Source organism: Phoca vitulina, unplaced genomic scaffold, assembly GCF_004348235.1.
Source record: "Phoca vitulina isolate PV1807 unplaced genomic scaffold, GSC_HSeal_1.0 scaffold79, whole genome shotgun sequence".
NCBI lineage: Eukaryota > Metazoa > Chordata > Mammalia > Carnivora > Phocidae > Phoca > Phoca vitulina.
Window position 1 is genome coordinate 737,701 of NW_022589782.1, and position 19,854 is coordinate 757,554.

At 57.8% G+C, this 19,854-nt stretch overlaps 1 protein-coding gene across 1 annotated transcript in view; it reads right to left on the reverse strand.

Annotated features, from left to right (window-relative positions):
* CUNH7orf50 (chromosome unknown C7orf50 homolog) overlaps positions 1–19,854 on the reverse strand; it is a 130,565-nt gene that overhangs the window by 59,269 nt on the left and 51,442 nt on the right. The window lies entirely within an intron of this gene.

A 19,854-nucleotide genomic window follows, 5' to 3' on the forward strand; every position in this document is an offset into this window, starting at 1 on the left:
GTGTCCTGGTGGCTCCAGCAGCTGTGTGACCGCCGGGGGTCCCTCCCCCTTCCCAGCGGCCCCGTGTGCTGGTGACACAGGGCCCCTGAGGCATGTCGCAGCCTGGCAGTTCTTCCTGGTGAAGCACAGGCCCGAGGCAGGCTGGGTCTCCCGTGCAGACCCTGACCTCTAATGGAGACCCCCACCACTGCTTTCGCAGCATCCCCGGGTCTCACAGACGTGTCTTCACCTCCATGCTCTTCTTCCTGCTGGGAACACCTCTGCCACCAACCCACATGCTGCAGAACCTACTCTCCATTTCACATTTGTTCATCCACATTCTTGTGTTAAATTCACCTCAGGTGAATCTGGTGTGACCTGACCCTTCTCTTCCAGGTATGGGAGCTTCCAGCGCCTCTGCCAAGTTGCCAAAAAAAAAAAAAAATGGGAAGAATTTTGAGCTAGAGGAGAATGAGCAGCTATCTGGAAAAGCTAAAGTAGACTGTGAACTCAATCCTATATATATATATATATATTTTTTTTTTAATTGACCAATCTATACTTCCCCCAGTGAAAGTTTATGTTCCAAGGTCATTAATTTTGTTACCAAAATCCTGATGATTACACTTTTTTAAAAAAATTTTATTATGTTAGTCACCATACAATACATCATTAGTTTTTGATGTAGTGATCCACGATCCATTGTTTTCATATAACACCCAGTGCTCCATGCAGTACGTGCCCTCCTTAATACCCATCACCGGGCTAACCCATCCCCCCTTCCGGATTACACTTTTAAAATTCATCTTATTTTTGTTAATCCACAAACACTCATCTATCTTGCCATGCTTGTTTAAGATTCCAAAAGGTGAGTTTAATCTTAGGTTAACTTCATGAAGATTATAGAATTTATCTTAGGAAACCAGAGGTACCGCTAATTGCGGCAGACATGTCGATGAGTCAAACATTCATTCCTTCATAGAAAGCACTTGATAAAGGATATAAACCTGGAATAAACTATTAAGACGCTAAGTTACAAGCCCAGTTCTTGAATTTAAAATCAGTTGGAAAACTGGGGGCTTTTTCATTTCTCATCTGTTCAATCTGCTCCCGTGGATGCACCCATTGGCCTAAAGTTCTACATAAATGAGGCAGGAAAACATGCTAAAGAAAAAACCCACACATTTGAAGATTTAAATTATTTGATATAATCCAATTTTGGAATTCTTAAAATGTGTATTTCCAGGGGTATAGGCTGTAGATCAGAAAGTGGCACAGAACTTACTACCAGGAGATCGGTACTTCCCTGGCTCTCTGCAGCTCGGGGTTACAATCACGGGAAGCCGACCGGTCTGGCCACGGGCGGGGGCGGAGGGCGCCGCGAGCACCCCCGCACAGGTCGGCCCCCAAGGCCGGCAGAGACAGCCTTACAGCTCCTGCCAACGTCACTCTTCCCGGGGAATAAAAATTTAAAAACTGCCGACCACATCCTGGGGGCTGAGGACAGAGCGGATTCCTGGTGGCTCCGGCAGCGGTGCGGGGTCCTGACCCCTCCGCAAGAGGTCAGCGTGCCGTGCGCGTAGTGAGCGCTCAGTAAAGCTGGGGCGTGACGGAGTCTTCCAGGACCGAAAGAATCTGAAGATACCCATTTTATCTTAATGAAGAATCCGCAGTTTGAAGACTTCCATGACGTGCCTTCCTGCGCCCACCGTGTATGTGAGTAAGACGGGGTCCTGGGGACAAAGCTTTGCTGAGCGCCCACTGCGCCCCCACCCGTGCTCCTGGTGCTCAAGACCACGTGACGAGAGGCTCCTCCGGCCCCTCTGCCGGTCCCACCGGGTGAACCTAGGACCGCAGCCGCAGCGCCCGGGACGCCGGAGGCTCTCGCCGACGGACACCACTCCAGCTACTTCCCGGAGCGGGCGCGTCTGCGGAGCTCCACCCAGTGGCCGTCGGCGGACCTTCACTCTGCCCGCGGAGCCCCGGCCGCCGGGACCGCGTTCCCGCCACGAGACGCTGCTTCCCACCGGTTTCACCGCCGACGTGCTTGGGGTCGGGCGGGCCCCGTTCGGTGACGTGAGTCCGTGATCTCCTAGGGTGGCTGCACCCCCACCCAGCTGCTGAAGAGCAGACACCTGCTACACACCCCCGACCGCACGTGTCCGTCAGGAACTCTGCCCCGCGGACACAGGCCCGCGCCCCACGAGGCTCTCCGCATTCGCCGCGAACTGTGCCTTCACAGAAACACAGCCTTCCGTCCGCCAGGGGCCGCCCTGCGCGCACATACACGCGCACTCGCGCACGCTGCCCACGCCAAGCCCGCGCACGCGCACGCTGCCCACGCCAAGCCCGCGCAGCCCCGGGCGGCCACACTGGAGCCCGCAGAGCCAGGCGCCCGCGGGACAGTAGCCGGCTGAGGGCCTGGGACGCCGCATTTCTGGGTAGTTAAGGCTCGGCACGCTGCTGTCCACGGGGCAGCTCCACGCTGGGATTTCTGATCTCCGAGTGAAGCCAAACATTTAATGCAACGTCCTACATATCAGGAAGCTTAAGTGCTATGACTAGAGAGGTAACTAAGAAACAGTTGCAAGATTATACCTGCTTTTTTTTTTTTTTTTTTTTTAAAGACCTTATTTATTTATTTGACAGAGAGATACACAGCGAGAGAGGGAACACAAGCAGGGGGAGCGGGAGAGGGAGAAGCAGGCTTCCCGCCGAGCAGGGAGCCCGATGCGGGGCTCGATCCCAGGACCCCGGGATCATGACCTGAGCCGAAGGCAGACCCTTAACGACTGAGCCACCCAGGCGCCCCATATACCTGCTTTTTAAAAACCGTTGGAAAAGTTTCCATCTAAAAAGGCGCTGGTGAATGGTGGAGTCTGGAAGCGGAAAGCACTCTGGCCCGGGGCCTCTGGGCCTGCTCACGCGCGGCCAGCTGGAAGGCCCCACGGCTCCAACCTCCGCTACGCGGGGGCTGCCCGCCTCCTGAAGCATTCAGACTACTTCCATCACACACAGGGGGCCCATCGCGGTGAGGCCCTTCCCGCTCCCGGGCTTCCAAGATCAAGGAAACGCTCCTGCGATGGACTCACGATTCCACCGGGTGTGAATGACGCTCCCGAAAAGCGCCCGCCCCCTGCCCCCCGGCGGAGGAGCCCCCACTCCTCCCCGCCTCTGTGGACATGTTACCTCTGCACACACGGCGCCTCATCTGTGAGGAGACAGCCCACCAGACAGGGCTCAGTGGGCCTAACACTGGGGCCCTGAGGGCAGCACCGCGCTCACCACATGGTTGCGGAGACAGGCTGCCAGGCTGAGGGGCTTGGAAGTCGGGGTCGGAGTCACAAACAACCCCGAACATGGTTTTCTTCAGGAAAACGTGTCCAAACACCCCAAGCAAGTCCCCCCAGCATCTGAAAAGGCCCATTACTTGGCACTGTGGGTTCGCTCCAAGATTCTCGGGTGACCACCGAGGCCAGATGAGCACGGAGATAAATCAAGAAAGAGCCAGCAGGACGGCCACGGGTACGCGGGCAGACAGACCGCCTGTTGGGGCAGTGGCTCGGCTCCCTGTGCTAGGAGCACCCGTGGGGGCGCCCGCATGTCTGCACGCCCGCCAAGGCTCCCATCGTCCCACAGAACTGCAGAGAAACACCCAGACTGTGGCCTGCGCTGGAACTGAGATCGGTAACTCCATCATCAGCCTACTCTTTCTTCTTCTTGCTGAATGAACAGCAGGACAAGGAAAGCAAAACAAACAGCTTGGTGGCGAGTGGGGGCGGAAGGCCAGGGAACAGGGATCGGCTGCAGATGGGCAGGTGGGACCCCTCCGAGGTGACGGAGAGGTCCCTGAAGTGGGCCGTGGTGAGGGCTTCTACTAAGTATCAGTGAACTGTATTTTCAGAACAGCGGAATTATATGGTGTCTCTCTCAAATAAAGCCATTTTTAAACACGTAAAGGTGTCTTAGTGACAAGAGTCAAGACACACGCAGGGGGTCATCAGTGCCGGTATTTCAGAACATGACATGAGAGGCGGCTCCCCCCAGGCTCTGCAACCACTAATCTTCCTGTCTGCATGGACCGACTTCTCCCGGACACGTCCTCAGTGGACTCACAGAACATGTGGTTTTTTGTGGTGGGCTTCGCCCGCTGGTAAGGTCCCTCCAGCCTGTGGAAGGTGTCAGTCCACCACTCCTTTCTATACAGTGCGTGGGTATATGTTTTCTTATCCATTCCTCCGTCGACGGACACTTGGGCCGCTTCCACCGCGGCCAGTGTGAGGAGAGCGGCTGTGAACACGGGTGTGCGAGACGCCGGTGGGAGAAGGCCGTCTGGACAGGCCATGCGGTACAGCACAGCCATGTCCGCAACCTGGGCTGGGCCATGGGCAAAGCCAAGGGCAGATGCTCTTACTGCTGAGAACATAAAGTCCGACCGTCCAGTGCTCACACCCAAGGACGAGACGTCCCAAGACAGCGTGTTCTGGGACAGAGGGGCGGGTGGGAGAGTTACTGCTCCCTGTACGGGCGGTCCCATCGCCTTCTCAACACGGGGCCAGAAACTCGGGAGGAGCTGCGGGCACAGGCAGACCGCTGCCAGTGCCCACTCGAGTCGAACAACCCACCCAGCTGACAGGCAGGCCCCGTGCTCTGGGGGCAGAGGGAGGGCAGGGGAGGGCGTGGGGTCAAGGGCACACCTTCTTTCAGGCTTTCGCTCATGTCCAGTATCCGACACACTCCTACCTCCTCGCTGGCGTCTGCACTTGGCACTGAGCGAGCGTGGGCCGCACAAGGGATGGGGCGGGCCAGGAAATGAGGCGGCACAGCACTCCATCCCAGAAGCCATGTCTTCCTGCACCCCAACCCTGATTCAGAGCATGCAGCCTCGGGACGCAGACAATCCAGCGGGGAGTAAATCAGATCCATGGAAATGCTAAGACAGGATGTGACAGAAGGTGGGGACGAGTCGTCGAGGCACCTCGGGAGGAGGGCGCTGGGGTGTCTGAAAGGTAGATGGACGGTAGGCTGGAGAGGGATCCAGGCCAGGCTGGATCTGGGGCTGGGCTGCAGAGGCCGGCCCAAGTCAGACCCATGCGGGACCCTCTCTTTGTGCGGCTCACACCGTCTGGCAGAAACCTGCGTTTACGACGGTCCCTGGCCTCACACATCCAGGTGTGCCCGCTCATCTAAGCCTCAGATGACCACACGCGGCACTGGCATAAATACTGCATCTGGCTGGAGCTAGCCGGCCTGCCCTCACAGCCCCCACCTCAACGCCTCGGGCTCTGCCCTCCCCTCGGGACCAGAAATTCAGGCTATGAGCGCTGGTGGTTCTCTCAGCAGCTGTGTTTGCCCTGTGTTTCACCCCTCTGCCCGCGGAGGGCCGGCCCAGCGGCCCAGGTGCCCACGAGAACAGGAGGCTCCTGTGTTGCGGTGGTTCTCGCGGCCCGTCGGCCAGGGACTGGCTGCCAGCAGTGCGAGCTCGTGGCGGCCGACGCAGCCTCTCGGCCAGCAGCAGCTACGGCGCAGACGGAACGCGTTTCCGGACGCTGCAGAAAGGAGCCAAACCATACACCAGGCCTCCCAGCGGAGGCAGCTGGGGAGGACAGTGTGGTTTTCTCAGCTTAACGGAAGAGCAGGAGGTCAGGGCAGGGAGAGGCCAGCTGGGCCAGCTGGGCCCGTCGCTCTTCCAGTAGCTCAGACATTTCCCCACGAGGCTGGGAGAGTCCAGAGGGTAGGCTTCTTTCACTAAATCGGGGCTCTCAAAACCCCCAAGCCCCAAGCTCATGCGAGCAGGAGGCAGGATGCCCCAAAGCGTAAGACAGAGGTGGTTACTGCTCCCTGGGAACTCACTCTGCCTAAGGGGCCCCCAGATTTCACTTATGGGAGCAACGTCCCCATGACACCAGCAGAGCCCGCACATGAGCACCATCCACATAGAGCGGGGCTCCCACCACACCTCCTGTCCCCAGGAGGGACCCCTCCCTGCGGCAGTGCCCTGGCCCCACGTAGCCCAGCCAGGCTTCTGACAAGCCCGATGAGGCCCACCCACCAGCTCCATCACCCCGAGGCATCCTTCCAACAACCTGGCGCAGCTCTGTAAACCCATTCACAACAGGAAAGGTGGGAGGCCCACGGTCACCAGCTGCACGTTCAGACTCAGAGCTCAGAGAGCTTGCCGGGGTCATGCACAAGGGCTTGGACACCAGGAGGCTGAGGGAGGCACGCCAGCCACGCAGCAGCTCAGGGCATCTCTGCTTGCTTGTGTGCCTTGCTTCCCCTGCTGGCCACGCACACTTGTCAGGGCCTGACTCCAGGCTGGGTCCTTCCCTGCGGGTACCCGTAGGCAGGGCTGATGGCCACAGGGGTCTAATGGCAAGGCACCTCGTAACCCTGGGACCCGAGAGGCGAACGCAGGCCAGTGATACTGACAGGGACCCAGCCTCTCCCTCCAGGCCTCAGGTCTCCCATCTCTAGAGGAGATTAGCCCCTGTGGGCGGTCCTCAAGCCTCCGTGAGGCTTCCCCACTCCTGAGCAAGCTCCCAAGCAGTTGCTCGGACCCGGGGCTCTGGGAACAGAGGCCCCAGGCCGGCTTGCTCTCAGGTGCTCATCAGCAACAACACTGTAGGACCCATGTGGGGGGTCCAAGTTGTAAGAGACGTTCAGATGAAACATGGTCTCTGACCCCAGCCTGGGCTCAGCGACCGAAGGGGCCCCCGGGGGCATTCTTTGCCTCCCTAGGGCCTCTGTGGGTTTTCCCTGGAGCTCATGCGGCCGTGGATGCCATCAGTGACCCCAGGGGGCTGCGTGCTGCACAGAACGTCCTCCAAGTGCTCCTCTACCTTACGCAGGGCCAGCTGCACAAGGGACGCAGGTGCGTAAAGAGGGCTCTGCATGTTGCGTCTCCAGCCGGGGCTGGCCCGGGGACAGCGGCCAGGGAAGCCACGCAAGCCTCCAAATCTATTGCTGAGCTCTTGCTTCCTTTAGGCAGGTCCTCTCCATCAGGAATTTGGGGGCTCCCAGGCCATTTCCTGACTCCCCCAAGGCTCAGGACCGTGTGGACCCCGTCCTCCCTCCAAAATGCTTACTTGCCCTGTGCCCAGCCTCCTTGCCAGGGCGCGGGTGACCAGATGTGGATGACCCGTGCAGGCAACAGCGCCCTGACTCTGCCTGACCCCGAGTGAGGCTCCAGGCACAGGTCTGCGGGGCAGTGTGTTCAGGACTCGGGCTCACTGACGTCCACCCTGCTGTCAGGGGACAGAGGGCAGTGCCCGGTCGGGGTGACACCAATGCTGGCCCTGGAGCGGAGCACACTAAGGGGGAAGGCTTCAGGGGACTTCCCTCCGGCTACACAGGTCGGGAGCACTTTTCCCTATGTTATGGGTGGGGTTTTAGGTCCTATTTTAAGTTGCAGATGTTGCACACTTTCCGGGAGGGACTGTTTTGTGAACGGGCCAGTGTGTGGAGTCTGCAGGAAAACCGCTGGATGCCCACAGACACCAGGGGCACAGGCACACACATTACTTCTTCTGTCTACGAGACGAAGCTACCTCGCTACGTAGGCCGATTTGAATGTTTCTGGGTCACATGGCCAAACCACACTCTGCTTAAAATGCAATGTGTGTGGTTTCAGTGACTTCAGACTGAATTCCTGTCTTCCTTACAGGACTGCTGGTCTGGCTGCCGGCAGTGCGAGCTCGTGGCGGCCGACGCAGCCTCTCGGCCAGCAGCAGCTACGGCGCAGACGGAACGCGTTTCCGACGCTGCAGAAAGGAGCCTGCCGTTTCCAGTGAGCCCAGAGCAGCTGAAGGAGAGCGCAGGCTGGAGACGAAGGAGGCGCGCGGGCCCCCCGGCACAGGTGAGCTGCCGCCCTCCCGGCTTTCGTCTCTTTCCCCGCTTCCGGGTGCCCCCCCCCCCGGCTTACTGGGACTAAGCGCTGGCAGACAGAGCGGGCTGACGGGTGGTTTCACGGCTGAGCACCATTTCTCTTTGAAAACTAAGGTTTCTTTAAACTATAGGTTGGCTCCAGTAAAAACTAAAACGAGACTTATTTTTCTAGCATTTCGACCTGGAAGTGACTGAGTGGACTGCTCAGGTCTTCCTCACTAAGCAAAGACCGATAGTGGCTCTAGTTCTGTGTCCCGAAGACGGAGTCAGAGCAGGCTTGTCAACTGTCAGCACACACATCTGGGTGCCGACCGAAGCTGCCAGGGGCGCTCCTCGCCCTGCGTCTCCATCCTAGGGCACAAACATGGAGAGCTTTCGGTCTGGCAGAGTACAGCGAGCGTCTTACACAGGGCACATCTGGAACGTATACGTTTCATGGGGCGCGAAGCCTGGAGTGGGGGGCCTCTTCCCACAACCGTGGCGGGGCGGGGCGGGGAGCCCAGACCCGGCGGTGTTCCACCCAGAGGGTGGAGCTAGAAAGGAAGGGAAGGTTCAAGTTTTCAAAGCAAGCAGGGGCAGCCAGCCTTCTGCACAAGGCAGGCTTTGTGTTCCGGTGACGCCCAGTGTGGCTCTCCGTGACCACCTGAATCCCCTCTGTAAGCGGAAGCCCCACGCGCCACCTCGTCTGACAGAAGCTTCACAAAGATGCTCGGGGGTGACATGCTGCTGACACTCACCCAGGAGCTGATTGATTTGGGCAAGACCACTGTGGGGTGGAACGCCGGGCTGTCCCCCGCACAGAGGGGCGGCGTTCACCTGCTGCTGGGACAGGGCAATGACGGAAGCCCACGGAGCAGAGCCCTCCAGGACCTCTGGGGACAGGGCTGGGCCCTGCACGTGCTCCTCAGCCGGGGGCCCGAGGAAGGTCAGGGCAGCAGAGGACGGGGCTGGACGTAAGAGTTGGGGATGGCAGGGCAGAGACCGCCGGGGGAGGGGTCCGCAGGGCCACAGCAACCCCTCGCCAGGCGCTGCGGTCCAGAGCACAGGACGTGGCATCACCGCAGGGGCCGTGTGGGGAAGGACAGAAACAAGGGTCTGGCAGCCAGCCTGGCCGTACGGCGTGCCACGGCCCTCACAGAGTGCCAGTGTCAGATGCCGTCCCGGACCGGCATGAAGCAGACCGCAGAAGGCCACAGAACATCAACACCCTCCCATCTGGTCCAAATGTGCGCTCCGCCCCTTTACCAGTGACGCCACACCCACCCTCAGGCAAGCCCACGCAGGACCCCGGTCGTGGTACAGCCCCCACTTTCTGACAGACAGCGTCCACTTCCTCAGACCCTCCTCCAAATCACCCACCCAACCCCAAATCCTACAGCAGGCGCCTCTGCTGCGATGCTCCACGGGGCACACGGTCTGGCTCACCCCGTCCGGTGCCAGGTGCCAGCTACAGGTGTTCTCGAGCTAAGGCACTGATGGCCCATGAGGACAGGACAGTGGCAGCCAGCGACCAGGGCCAGGCTCCTCACGAGTGCTCGGTAAGTGTGTGGGAACGGGTGGATGGAGGGTGCATCTTTAAAGCAGGGGTGGGTTTGCCAAAGCACGGTTCTCTCAGGCTCAGCTCTGGGAGTTAAGGCTGCCCCCAGGGCACTGGGAGGTCCTGGCCAACACCAAGGACGACAGGGCTGTCGGTGGACACAAACGGGCACCCCCAGGCCAGGAGACCCCCATCGTCTCTGCCCTCAGAACCGTCCAGACCATTGGGAAGCTTCTCACAGGCGAGCTGAAAAGAAGGGCCTGAGCACAGACAAGGGACTCTCACGGTGTCTCTGAACGGCTGCTGAGCAGCAAGGGGACACGGGGGAGTGTGCTCAGGGTCAGAGGAAGATCCCGTGGGTGCCCAGAGGCCCGGGGCTCCGCCTGCCCTCACAGGGGTAAGCCTTCCACAGCTGCGCTCTGGCCTCCTACTTACGCAGGGATGCAAGACGTGTCCACGAAAGCTGCGGGGATGGCGGCGAGGCAGGGCCCTCTGTCCAGGCAGGGACGTCCACCGTGTGAGGAGCAGGCTGCCCCAACGCCAGGTCAGATAGGGAGCAGCTGTCTCTCCTAGAGGTATGTGTGTGCACGCGCGTGCGCCTAAGTGTGTCCAGGAGAGACAGAGGAGGTCGGAAGACACCAAAGGAGCAAAGTGGAAACCTTTTAATCTTTACACTTCAGGGAGGTTATTTTCCCCAAAACCCACAGAAGACATTCCGAATGGTTCAGGAATTCATGCCCTAGGACCACCAGGAAGGAGAGGAGGCAGACGCCCGGTACTGGGTCCCAACAGAAGCAGTATGGGTAAGCAGGGCCACACAGCCGGTCACGCTCCCTTCCCAGTCCCCAGGTGGGGGCCAGAGGTGGGAGGCTGGGGCCAGCTCCCACACGCCATCTGGGCCTGAGTCTTGGGTGGCCCCCTATGCCCAGTGTCCACGAAAGCTCGTGCCCTCCACCCTGCACCACCGTAAAGCTGGTGGGCTGGACAGCACAGGGCCTGGCCATGTATGGGCTGAACAGTGACTCATGAGGCCCAACGGCTCCCCGTCTGCAGGGAGCACAGCAGACGGGGCTGGAATGGAAACATTTACGCAGCCAAGCCCAGAAGGCGCTACAAAAGCCAAGTCCTGCCAGGGGGAGCAGGAGAGGGAGGGGCTGGCCAAGAGGGAAGGGGGCTGGCGCCTTGGGACAGAGTAGGAAGGAATCCTCCCAAGGGGCGGGGACAAAAAGCAGTTTACCTTCCCGGCACTCGGTCCTGTAACTCAGTAGATTAACATGGAGCACGGAGCGCGCCTACCACATTCTCACATGCCTGCAACATTAGGAGCTGGTGGTGGGAAACAAGCCAGAGCTTGTGGATGACGGGACCCCAGATGACGACTGCCCAGAGGTTCACATCTGAGACCGATGGGGCCACAGGGACAGGGTGCGCTCGGAGACCCTGGCAGAAGGTCGCGCCAGCCAGGCTGAGGACACGGCACAGTCACTGAGCAGAATCCTGACCTCAGAGGCTTATGCTCTTTCCATATAGAAACAGTCTGTGAGCCTTTCTGGGATCACATGTGAAATGAGCACAGACCTGGAAAGGACCCAGCAAAGAAGGACAGCAAAAATTCAGAGACGCCGTAAGCATCCGCAGTGGGGTCCCAGCACGCGAGTCGTTACTCATCCACAGGGATGACAAGAAGGGCCATGCGGAGGCAGGGAAAACACCGAACAATCCAGGTGCTCAGTGCCCTGAGCAGAGCTCCCTGGGACGTAAATGCAGGCCCGTAACAACGTACGCGTGAGGAGCGGCTGCTGGGAGAAAGCCCCGTGGAGCAAAAGCTGGACCGCCACCCAGGGCCCGTGGGGGGACCGAGGGAGCGCAAACCCACTGGAAGCCGCCCGCTCGCCCCTCCCATTCTGAAAGCCTATTTAAGGAGCTATAGCCACGAGCTGCTGTGAAGAACACAAAATTCTCAAGGCTCTGGCCTCGGAGCACTCCCAGGGGACCCCAGAGCTGGACCCTGCAGCCCTTTCGTGTGACTCAGAAAAGGGCCCCCAAAGCCCTGGTTCTCGGCCCGAAACTGGCACCAGAACAAGGCAGGGGTCTGCCTCAGAGGGTCAGCCTGTCTTCCAGGGGAATTCGGGCCTCAGCTAAGACCCGTGCTGGCAAGCATAGGCTCTGGCAGGGATGCAAAACATCACCGGCTCGCAGGCAAACACCGGCGGCTTCGCACCACGTGAGACACGCTCACAGAAGCAAGCCCAGTGCCCATCAGCAGCCGAACGGATCGAGACGGTGCAGCACACACACAGTGGGACAGCACCCGGCCGGGAGGGAGGACACACTGCCCTTCCGGGCAGCACACACGGGCTCGCAGTGCGCCATGCTCCTCGACGACAGAGGAGGACGAGTCCTGTAGGACATCACATATCCACTTCTATCCATCGAAAGAAGTTAAACCTATTAAAAAACAGACCAGGGCGCCTGGGGGGCGCAGTCGGCTAAGCATCCGACTCTTGGTTTCGGCTCAGGTCATGATCTCAGGGTCGTGAGATCGAGCCCCGCGTCGGGCTCGCGCCACACTCAGTGTGGAGTCCGCTTGAGACTCTCTCTCCTTCTCCCTCTGCCCCTCCCACGCTCGCATGCTCTTTCTCTCTCTCTGAAATAAATAAATAAATCTTAAAAAACAAAAGCGAACCAGTGAAAGGGTGGGACGGGGTCAGACGAGGCACAGATGAGAAACACGAAGTGACCAAGCCAGGGGCCTGCGGCCCAGCTGATGAGCACGGACAGTATCACGTCGGCGACCATCGATGCATAAAGGTATCACAGTCACACGCTGCACACTGTACGTGTATAACATGCAACGTGTCAAATTTACCAAATGAAATTTTTAAAAACAAGACCTAGCAATCCCACTCATAAGTATTCACCCCAGGAAAAAAGCATTATGCTCACCTACAAAACCGTATGTTCACATATAAAAACCTACACACGAATATTTGAAGCAGCTGTATTTGTAAGAGCCCAAGCCTGGAAAGAGCCCACATGCCAGTGGAACGGCAGACGCACGGCTGGGATACGACTCAGCGACCCGTGCATCACGGGGGAGTCTCTGACGCCGTCTGCCGAGGCGAAACGTGCCAGACGCAAAAGGCGCCACACGTATGGATCCCATTCCTATGACATCCCAGAAGAGCCCGAATGAGAGGGACGGTGCGGGGGTTGCCCGATGCGGCACAGGGACGGGCTGAGCACCAAGAAATGGCACAGAGGAATTCAGTGGGTGATGGGACCGTCTGTACGCTGCGTGGTGGTGTTTGCAGTATACGCCAAAAAGAGTCACTTTCATCGCATGTAGATTTTAAAAATGTACAGGTTCTTGGGCCAAACCGTCAGGCTGCCATCTTGATGCCATGGCTACTACCAGCTACCTGAACGATGACTCCCTTGCTCTGTGATGTGCTCACGTCCACCACAAAGTGGGATTTCAACTGTCCCTACCTCCTGTGGAAAGCTGGACAGTTTGAGGAAATTATTCTGTGTAAAATGCTTCCAACAGCGGCAGCAGGTGGTGAACACCCAGCTTGCCGGTGAAGGCCCTGACTTCCGCGAGCCCTGCCCCCCGTGTGCCCCTTTGCGGGGTGAGCCGCAGGGGCTGGGGCGGGACAGGGAGGACTGTCAAGGCCAAAGAGAAGCCGTAAGACAGACAAGAGACACGAGAGAATCAGGGATGTGGGTGGGAGTTTGGGCGGAAGAGCAGTCATCACGGACAATTTCATGAGACGATGTCTTATGTGTTTTATTCTCTTTCCGAATAAAACCAAAAGTGGTGGTGAGGGGAATGCTGGTGGCCAGCCCGGCCCCTGAGAAGGCTCAGCCCAGAGACGCAGTGGGTGGGGTGCGTGAGGCTGCAGTGCAGGCGCGCTGGGAGGAGGTTCCGTGCTCCTTGGGCCCAGAAGGGGGCAACGCCGAGAGCCCACCAACCCTTCCCAGGCTGGCCTCAGCAAGGCCAGGGATTCGGAGGCGCGTCAGGTCTCACCTGCTGGGACACCTCCCTCCTGGGCCCAATCCTGAAGGCATAATAAGGTGCTAGAATTCCACCCTTTGCCCACACAGCCCTGGGGCAAAAGGATCAGAGCCCACACACCTGCATTAAATCCAGGGGAGGGAGCAGCACCCCACTTAGTATGCTGCTGGGTCACCGGAGGCCAGTGCGCCCCGCCCATCCTTGGGTGACTTCCTTTCCTTGAACGTTCCCCTGCCTGGGAAGGGGTTGTCCTGGAGCCCAGCGTGCAGACGGCAGCACACCCACTCCTGGCTGTGGGCCCACAAGTGCATGACCTCTCACCAGACAACTCGCACACCGGATGGATGAGTGTGAGGCTGGAGCTCCCCACACCCCCAGGAAGGCTCCTTGCCTCCGGAGAAAAGCACAGGACAAGGCAAGAAGCAGTCAACAAGCTGACGAGTCTGGGATGTGCTCTCAAGGCCAGATCTGGGGACACATACCCTCTGTCCACCTGGCTGGGTGACCCAGAGCCTGGTCACCAAATCAGGTCACAGAGCCGACTGCCACAAGCAGGGTGGCCTCTGACAATGAGCACCCCCAAAACCACCCGCAGAGAGAGTACGGCTGGCCCCAGGAAGTGCCTGGAACACTGGCCAGAGGCAGGGATCGGACGCCGGCACAGCACTAATGCTGTTTCCTGACCTGTGGTCAATGTTCACAAGATCTTCCTTCCAATTTGCCTCAATTAAAGATTAACATTCCAAATCACTTCCTCTCAGTCGGGTCACTATTCTTAATTTTGAAGTCACTCAGTGTCCTGGCAATTACTCATCACCTTCAGCAGCAGCAGATGGAAAACAGCACAATTCCCTGTGTCTCTCAGACGAAGCCAGCCAGACACGTACCTGGAGAAATGTGTGCGTTCAAGTCACCTCTGCAGGCCTGTGGGACGGAGAGCAGAGTCAGCCCGCAGGGAGAGCTACCGACGCGACCGAGCAAGCAAGCACACCGAGGCAGACACGCACTGGCCCACCTCACTCGGTGCACCCCATGGCTGTCGGTCAGAGGAGGACGTGCATCTGCGTCTGGGCACTGGGCACATCCAGGAAGCAGTGAGGAACGCCGAGGACACGTCTACGTACGCAAGGATGCCGCGTGTCAGACAACCCGTGTGTAACAGAGGCTTCCAAATGCAAAGTCTGCACTGAGACAGCGCTGGACGTGTGTGGTCAGGAAGAAAGGCCATTCACTTGTGCTCTCTCCTTCGGAAGTCCACGCTGCTCGTGTGTGGTCACGAGTCACCGTGTGACTCTGCCAGCCGGGCCCCCAGCTGCCCCCGTGGAGAGCGCGAAAGCTGGCTGTGGGGCCAGGCCCACCGTGAGCATTCCATGAACAGGAACTTTCCAATTTTATTCCTTCAGCCTCCTTTGAATGAGTAGCTACGCTATCTCCCAGCCTCATCTGCTATTTGGTTAAAATTTAAGGGGGAGGATACGTGTATACAGAAATGAAACAATTTCGGTGACAAAAGACCAGCCAGGAAGGCTGTGAGTCTGTCAGCACTGCAATTTAAAGCCCCAAGTCAGGACTTCACAGCTCGGCTCAAGCAGCTCCTGGCTGCAAGAGCCAGGAGGCGCTGAGGTCCTTGGGGGGCCAGCGTCCACACACAGCCACCTTTCCGTCTCCAGAGTCAACACTACGGAGTGAGGTCCCCTCAGGCCAGAGTCCATCAGAATTCCTCTGGGTCCAGAAGCTGGACGGCCGCGTGCACACGCGTCTTAGAACAATGCGGATTCGGGCCGTTCCCTCCCTGAGGCAGAGGCCCTGACTGGAGTGAGCACGAGGCCCTGGAGGGGCTCCAAATCCGGGTCCTGGAACTCCACTCCCCGGCAATCTTTCACTGACCCCCAATTTGGGGAGATCAGGACCCCTGGCGCACAGGCCTTAGGGGTGGGACTAAGACGTGACCTCATTCCAAGAAGGCGTTTCTCTTATGAGCAGTAAGGTTCCTTCTGATGTGGGGGGAGGCGAGGCAGAGGGGTGCCCAGGCCCCTGCTCCAGCAGGCCCCGGCTTGAATTTGCTCCAGAACGCCCACGTAGGGAAGCTGGCTGTCACAGCAATCCCCGTACCCACCCACCTCAGTGGGAGGCCTTCCTTCAGGCACAGGCTCCCTCCCCCCGGGGCAGCCCCCTCTTGCCCTTAGCGTGACCCCATGGTGACAGCCAGTAACAGCGCGGTATGCTTCTGTTGCAGCTCAGACATGGCCGGGATGAGCTCCCACAACATGTCGTGGGTCCGGTACCCGAGCCACGTCTCCACGGCAGTTGAAGACGTCATCGCTGCACAGAGCATCGTCTCTAGGTGCCTGTACGTCTACATGGCCCTGTGTGTCCCGGTGAGCTTGGCGGCTGGGCTCTTCAACCTGACCACCTTCATCAAGGGCCGCGCCAGGCGGGGAGGCCTGGACGCATTCCTCTCAGACCTCACGGTCACCCACGTGCTGGTGACGCTGCTCTCCCTCACCACCATCAGCCGGCCAGACTACATGGTCACCACCAACCTGGGCTGTGCCGTCCTCTCCTTCCTGGCCAACGTCTGCTACTTCAACGGGCAGTACGTGCAGCTAGCGATGCTCTTCGCATTCCTGCTGCAGGGCTCCGCGCCCTGCCTGCGCACGGCCACCAAGGCGGCCCAGAGGCCCGTGGAGAGCCTGGCTGTCATTGGGGGCTGCGCCTTCTGCAGCTCCCTGGGACTGGCAGCCCTGCTGGGCACATCTGGGGAGCTGTCCAGAAGCACCCTGTGCCAGGTGGACCCGCTGACCGCCTGGCCCGAGTATGAAATCGTCAAGGTCAGCCTGGGCTTCGGGCTGGCCCTCATCCTGAAGCTGGTGTTCTTCATCCTGCTCATTATCCAGCTGGCCTGGCGGGCGGCCCTCCCCCAGAGGGATGCGGCCTCCGCTCCCCGAGTCGTGCTGGCCACGGCCCTGACCACGTTTGCCTGCCGCCTCCTCTACAACATTGCACTCCTGCAGCGGGCCCGGCTGAAGCTGCAGAGGGACATCGGCTCCCCCAGGGACGAGCTCCTCATGAGCCTGGCAGAGCTGGTCCTGTTTGGGGAGAGCTGCGTGAGTTCCCTGGCCATCCTCGTCCTCCACCGGCCTTGCAGGCTGGCACTGCTGAGCGTTTCGGGGCACCTCGCCCAATGGTGCAGGAAAGGAGAGCCCAGGGACAGCTTCTCCTTAAAGAGAGTCGAGGGTCAAGGCAGGGCCCCCCCTGCAGCAGACGAGCAAGCCGGACAAGTGAGGGGGTCTTTCTGGCAGTGAGGGAACAGGACCACCTGCTGAAACTCCAGTCTGCATGGTGAGTGCCAACACGGGGTGACGGGATGGCCTGGAAGGCCCTGCCAGGTAACTGCCCGGCATTCAGCTCCGCGTACGCGAACGCTCCACACCCTGGCTCAAACCAAACACTTGCAGCTGAAGGAAACCCTGCAAATCAAGGGTGCAGTGACTGTGGGGGCCAAAGCTGGCCAGACACAGGCCTGACTGGGCGGAGATATCCTAAATGCTGGTGGGCAATTCCGTTAGCTTGTCTGCGAGCCGGCATCCTTCTCTGCCCCTGCCCAGCCAGACGACAGAATCTTGAAAATAAATACATTATTCAAAGAACTTTAGGGCCATATTATAATCTGGCCCTAAAGGGTCGTTAACTGGATAACCTTTAACACTGCCAGAAAGTCTGGACCACCTAAATATTGCTGAGAGCAAAGAAGTTTGGTTCTATCTTTTTAAATTGATCATCATCACTGGAGGTCTGAGAATATCACCCACACGCTGAGCAAGCGTCCCACAGCACTGCCCGCTCCCTGTGACCTGGCAGGTGGTTGCTGCCCGTCGTAAGGGCTCTGGGTAGTCAGTGACAAGCTCTGTGTCCACAGCCCCATCTGCTCTGCTTGACATCATGTGCAGAAAGCCTGGGCCAAACATAAAATACAAAGTTCAGTAGTTAATCTTAATCCAAAATTTACTCTTAACCAGTCTTGCTAGATTTATATTAAGATTTTCTTGGTTGAATAGAGAAAGGAAGCGTGCAAGGGAAAGGTGTCTCTGGTTGTGGGATCCTATTCCTTTGACAGTTTCGGTTTCTCATGAAAACCTGACTGCTCAGAGCAGTTTTAGGTTCACAATAAAATTAAACGGAATTAGGAGATTTCCGCCACGCCCTGCCCCCACACTGATGTCCCCCCGGATGAAGCGTCTGTCACAACTGATGGATCTCACATCGACACATCCACAGCTCACGTCTGGGCTCACTCCTGGTGGTGTACATTCCATGGTTCGGATGGGTCTACACGGACACATATCCTCCATTATGGCATCACAGAGTGCCCACTGCCCGAAAAGCCCCTGTGCTCTGCCTCTGCATCCCTGCCCTCCACCCCGGCACCCCCCATCTTTACTGTCCCCGCAGTCCTGCCTTTTCCAGAATGCCCTACGGCTGGAATCCTAGTCCGGAGCCGGCTCACACTGGCTTCTGTCACTTAGGAACACGTGTGTCGGGTTCCTCCATGTCTTTGTAGCTTGTTTCTTTTTAGGACTGAATAATACTCTGCTGTCTGGACAGCTTCTATTTTAATGAATATTTTATGTTACTCTGCAAACTTTGGAACAAAAACATTTTGAGTATTTTCAAAAACATTTGAACAAAAACATTTGAACAAAAACATTTGAATATTTTATGTTACTCTGCAAATTATAGAACAAAAACTTGCCTTTTGCAAGTATGTCTTTTCAATGTTGCTATATCTGCATTACTTTGGAAGAAAAAGGATTTGGATTATATGGTTAAATAGCTTCTGTAATATGCCATTAAAATACTAAATGCTTTAAAAAACCCACTCGCCTTCTGTTTCTGCTCCTCTGTGTGCTCACACACTCAAAGAGCCTTGGCCCTGGACTGCAGGCAGGCGCGAGGCCGGTAGGGGCCGGCAGGCACGCAAAGGACAGAGCTGGGAGCTTCTGGAAGTCAGTGCATTCCCTTCCGCCAGGAGGGTCAAGCAGGACAAATGGCATCAGGACTGACACATTAAGGCTGCTCCTTCACGCACGACAGAGTAATTTTTACTAGATGCTGGATGTCATGAATTTCCCTTGTTGAGTATTTAATTTTACTCTCTTACTTTTTTAAAACATTTTGTTTATTTATTTGAGAGAGAGCAAGCAAAAGAGAGAGAGAGCATGAATGGTGAGGAGTGGCAGAGGGAGAGGAAGAAGCAGGCTCCCCACTGAGCAGGGAGCCCAACACGGGGCTCGATCCCAGGACTTAGGGATCATGACCTGAGCTGAGGGCAGACGCTTCACCATCTGAGCCACCCAGGCGCCCCTTACTCTCTTTTAAAGAGTACTGATGTTTACTCTGGCAGGCACGTTGTTCCTTGTAGATCCGTGGGATTCTCTGGAGAGCTATGTTTAAGCTTTGTTAGTCAGGGTCTGGAGCATCCCATTCTGGGGTCTCTCCTCGTCACAAATGCTCAGAAGCGTCTCTAGCCTGGCCGGGTGGAATGAGAAGGCGGCTCAGGCCTATGTAAACTCTGGGAGTTGTTCGGCTTGGAGCTGTCCCGTAGCTGTTCTGGGCATGGCCTGGACTCTTCACACCAGGCACGTACAGGTTCAGCTCTCCACACCTCGGGAGCTCTTTCTTGACATGGAGCTCCAGCCCCATCTCCTGCCATTCCAGCCCCTTCAGCCTCCCAGAAACCTAATCCCATCCCCTCAACATGGTCCGGTCATCCTGAGCTGCTCGGAACCCCTCCTGCCTCCAGACGAGGAGGCTCACCATGCCTGCTTCCTTCTCTCCGAGACCAAGGCCCTGCACTGCCCACTGCCCTGGTGTCTGAAAACAGCTGTGTCCTATATCCTAACCAGCTTTTAATGGTTTATGGCAAGTTCCCTGACGTTACTCATTTATAGCCAGAAGTGGAAGGACCTAAACTAACGTATAAATACACAATAACAGAAGCCAACAGCCTGCTGGTTTTAGAACAGGAGGGGTTAGGCTCACATGTGCTCAGGACTTCTCCGAGAAATGGCGGACTCAGGCTGGGACAGTAAACACGTAAGCCAAGCCCAGAGAATCTGATCCCACTGAGTTTCTCAGTATTTTGGCTAAAGGAATGGTTTTAGAACCCAACCACAGGAACGTAAATCGGTGGTTCTCAAACTTTCTTTTGAGCCATGGGATCCTTTCTTTAAACAAATCCTACAAGGAAGCCCAACGTCTGAGACACTAAAAGGTACCGCTGTAACAGGAGAGGAGGTGGGGAAACCCGACCTCTAGAACACCAAGGTGCCCCCGGGCCCAACCACCAGCCCTGCGAGGGCCGTGTGGGGACGGGGCAGCTGCCAGATGTGGGTCTTGTCTGCTCACCCCTCATCCTGGGACAGACAGGACA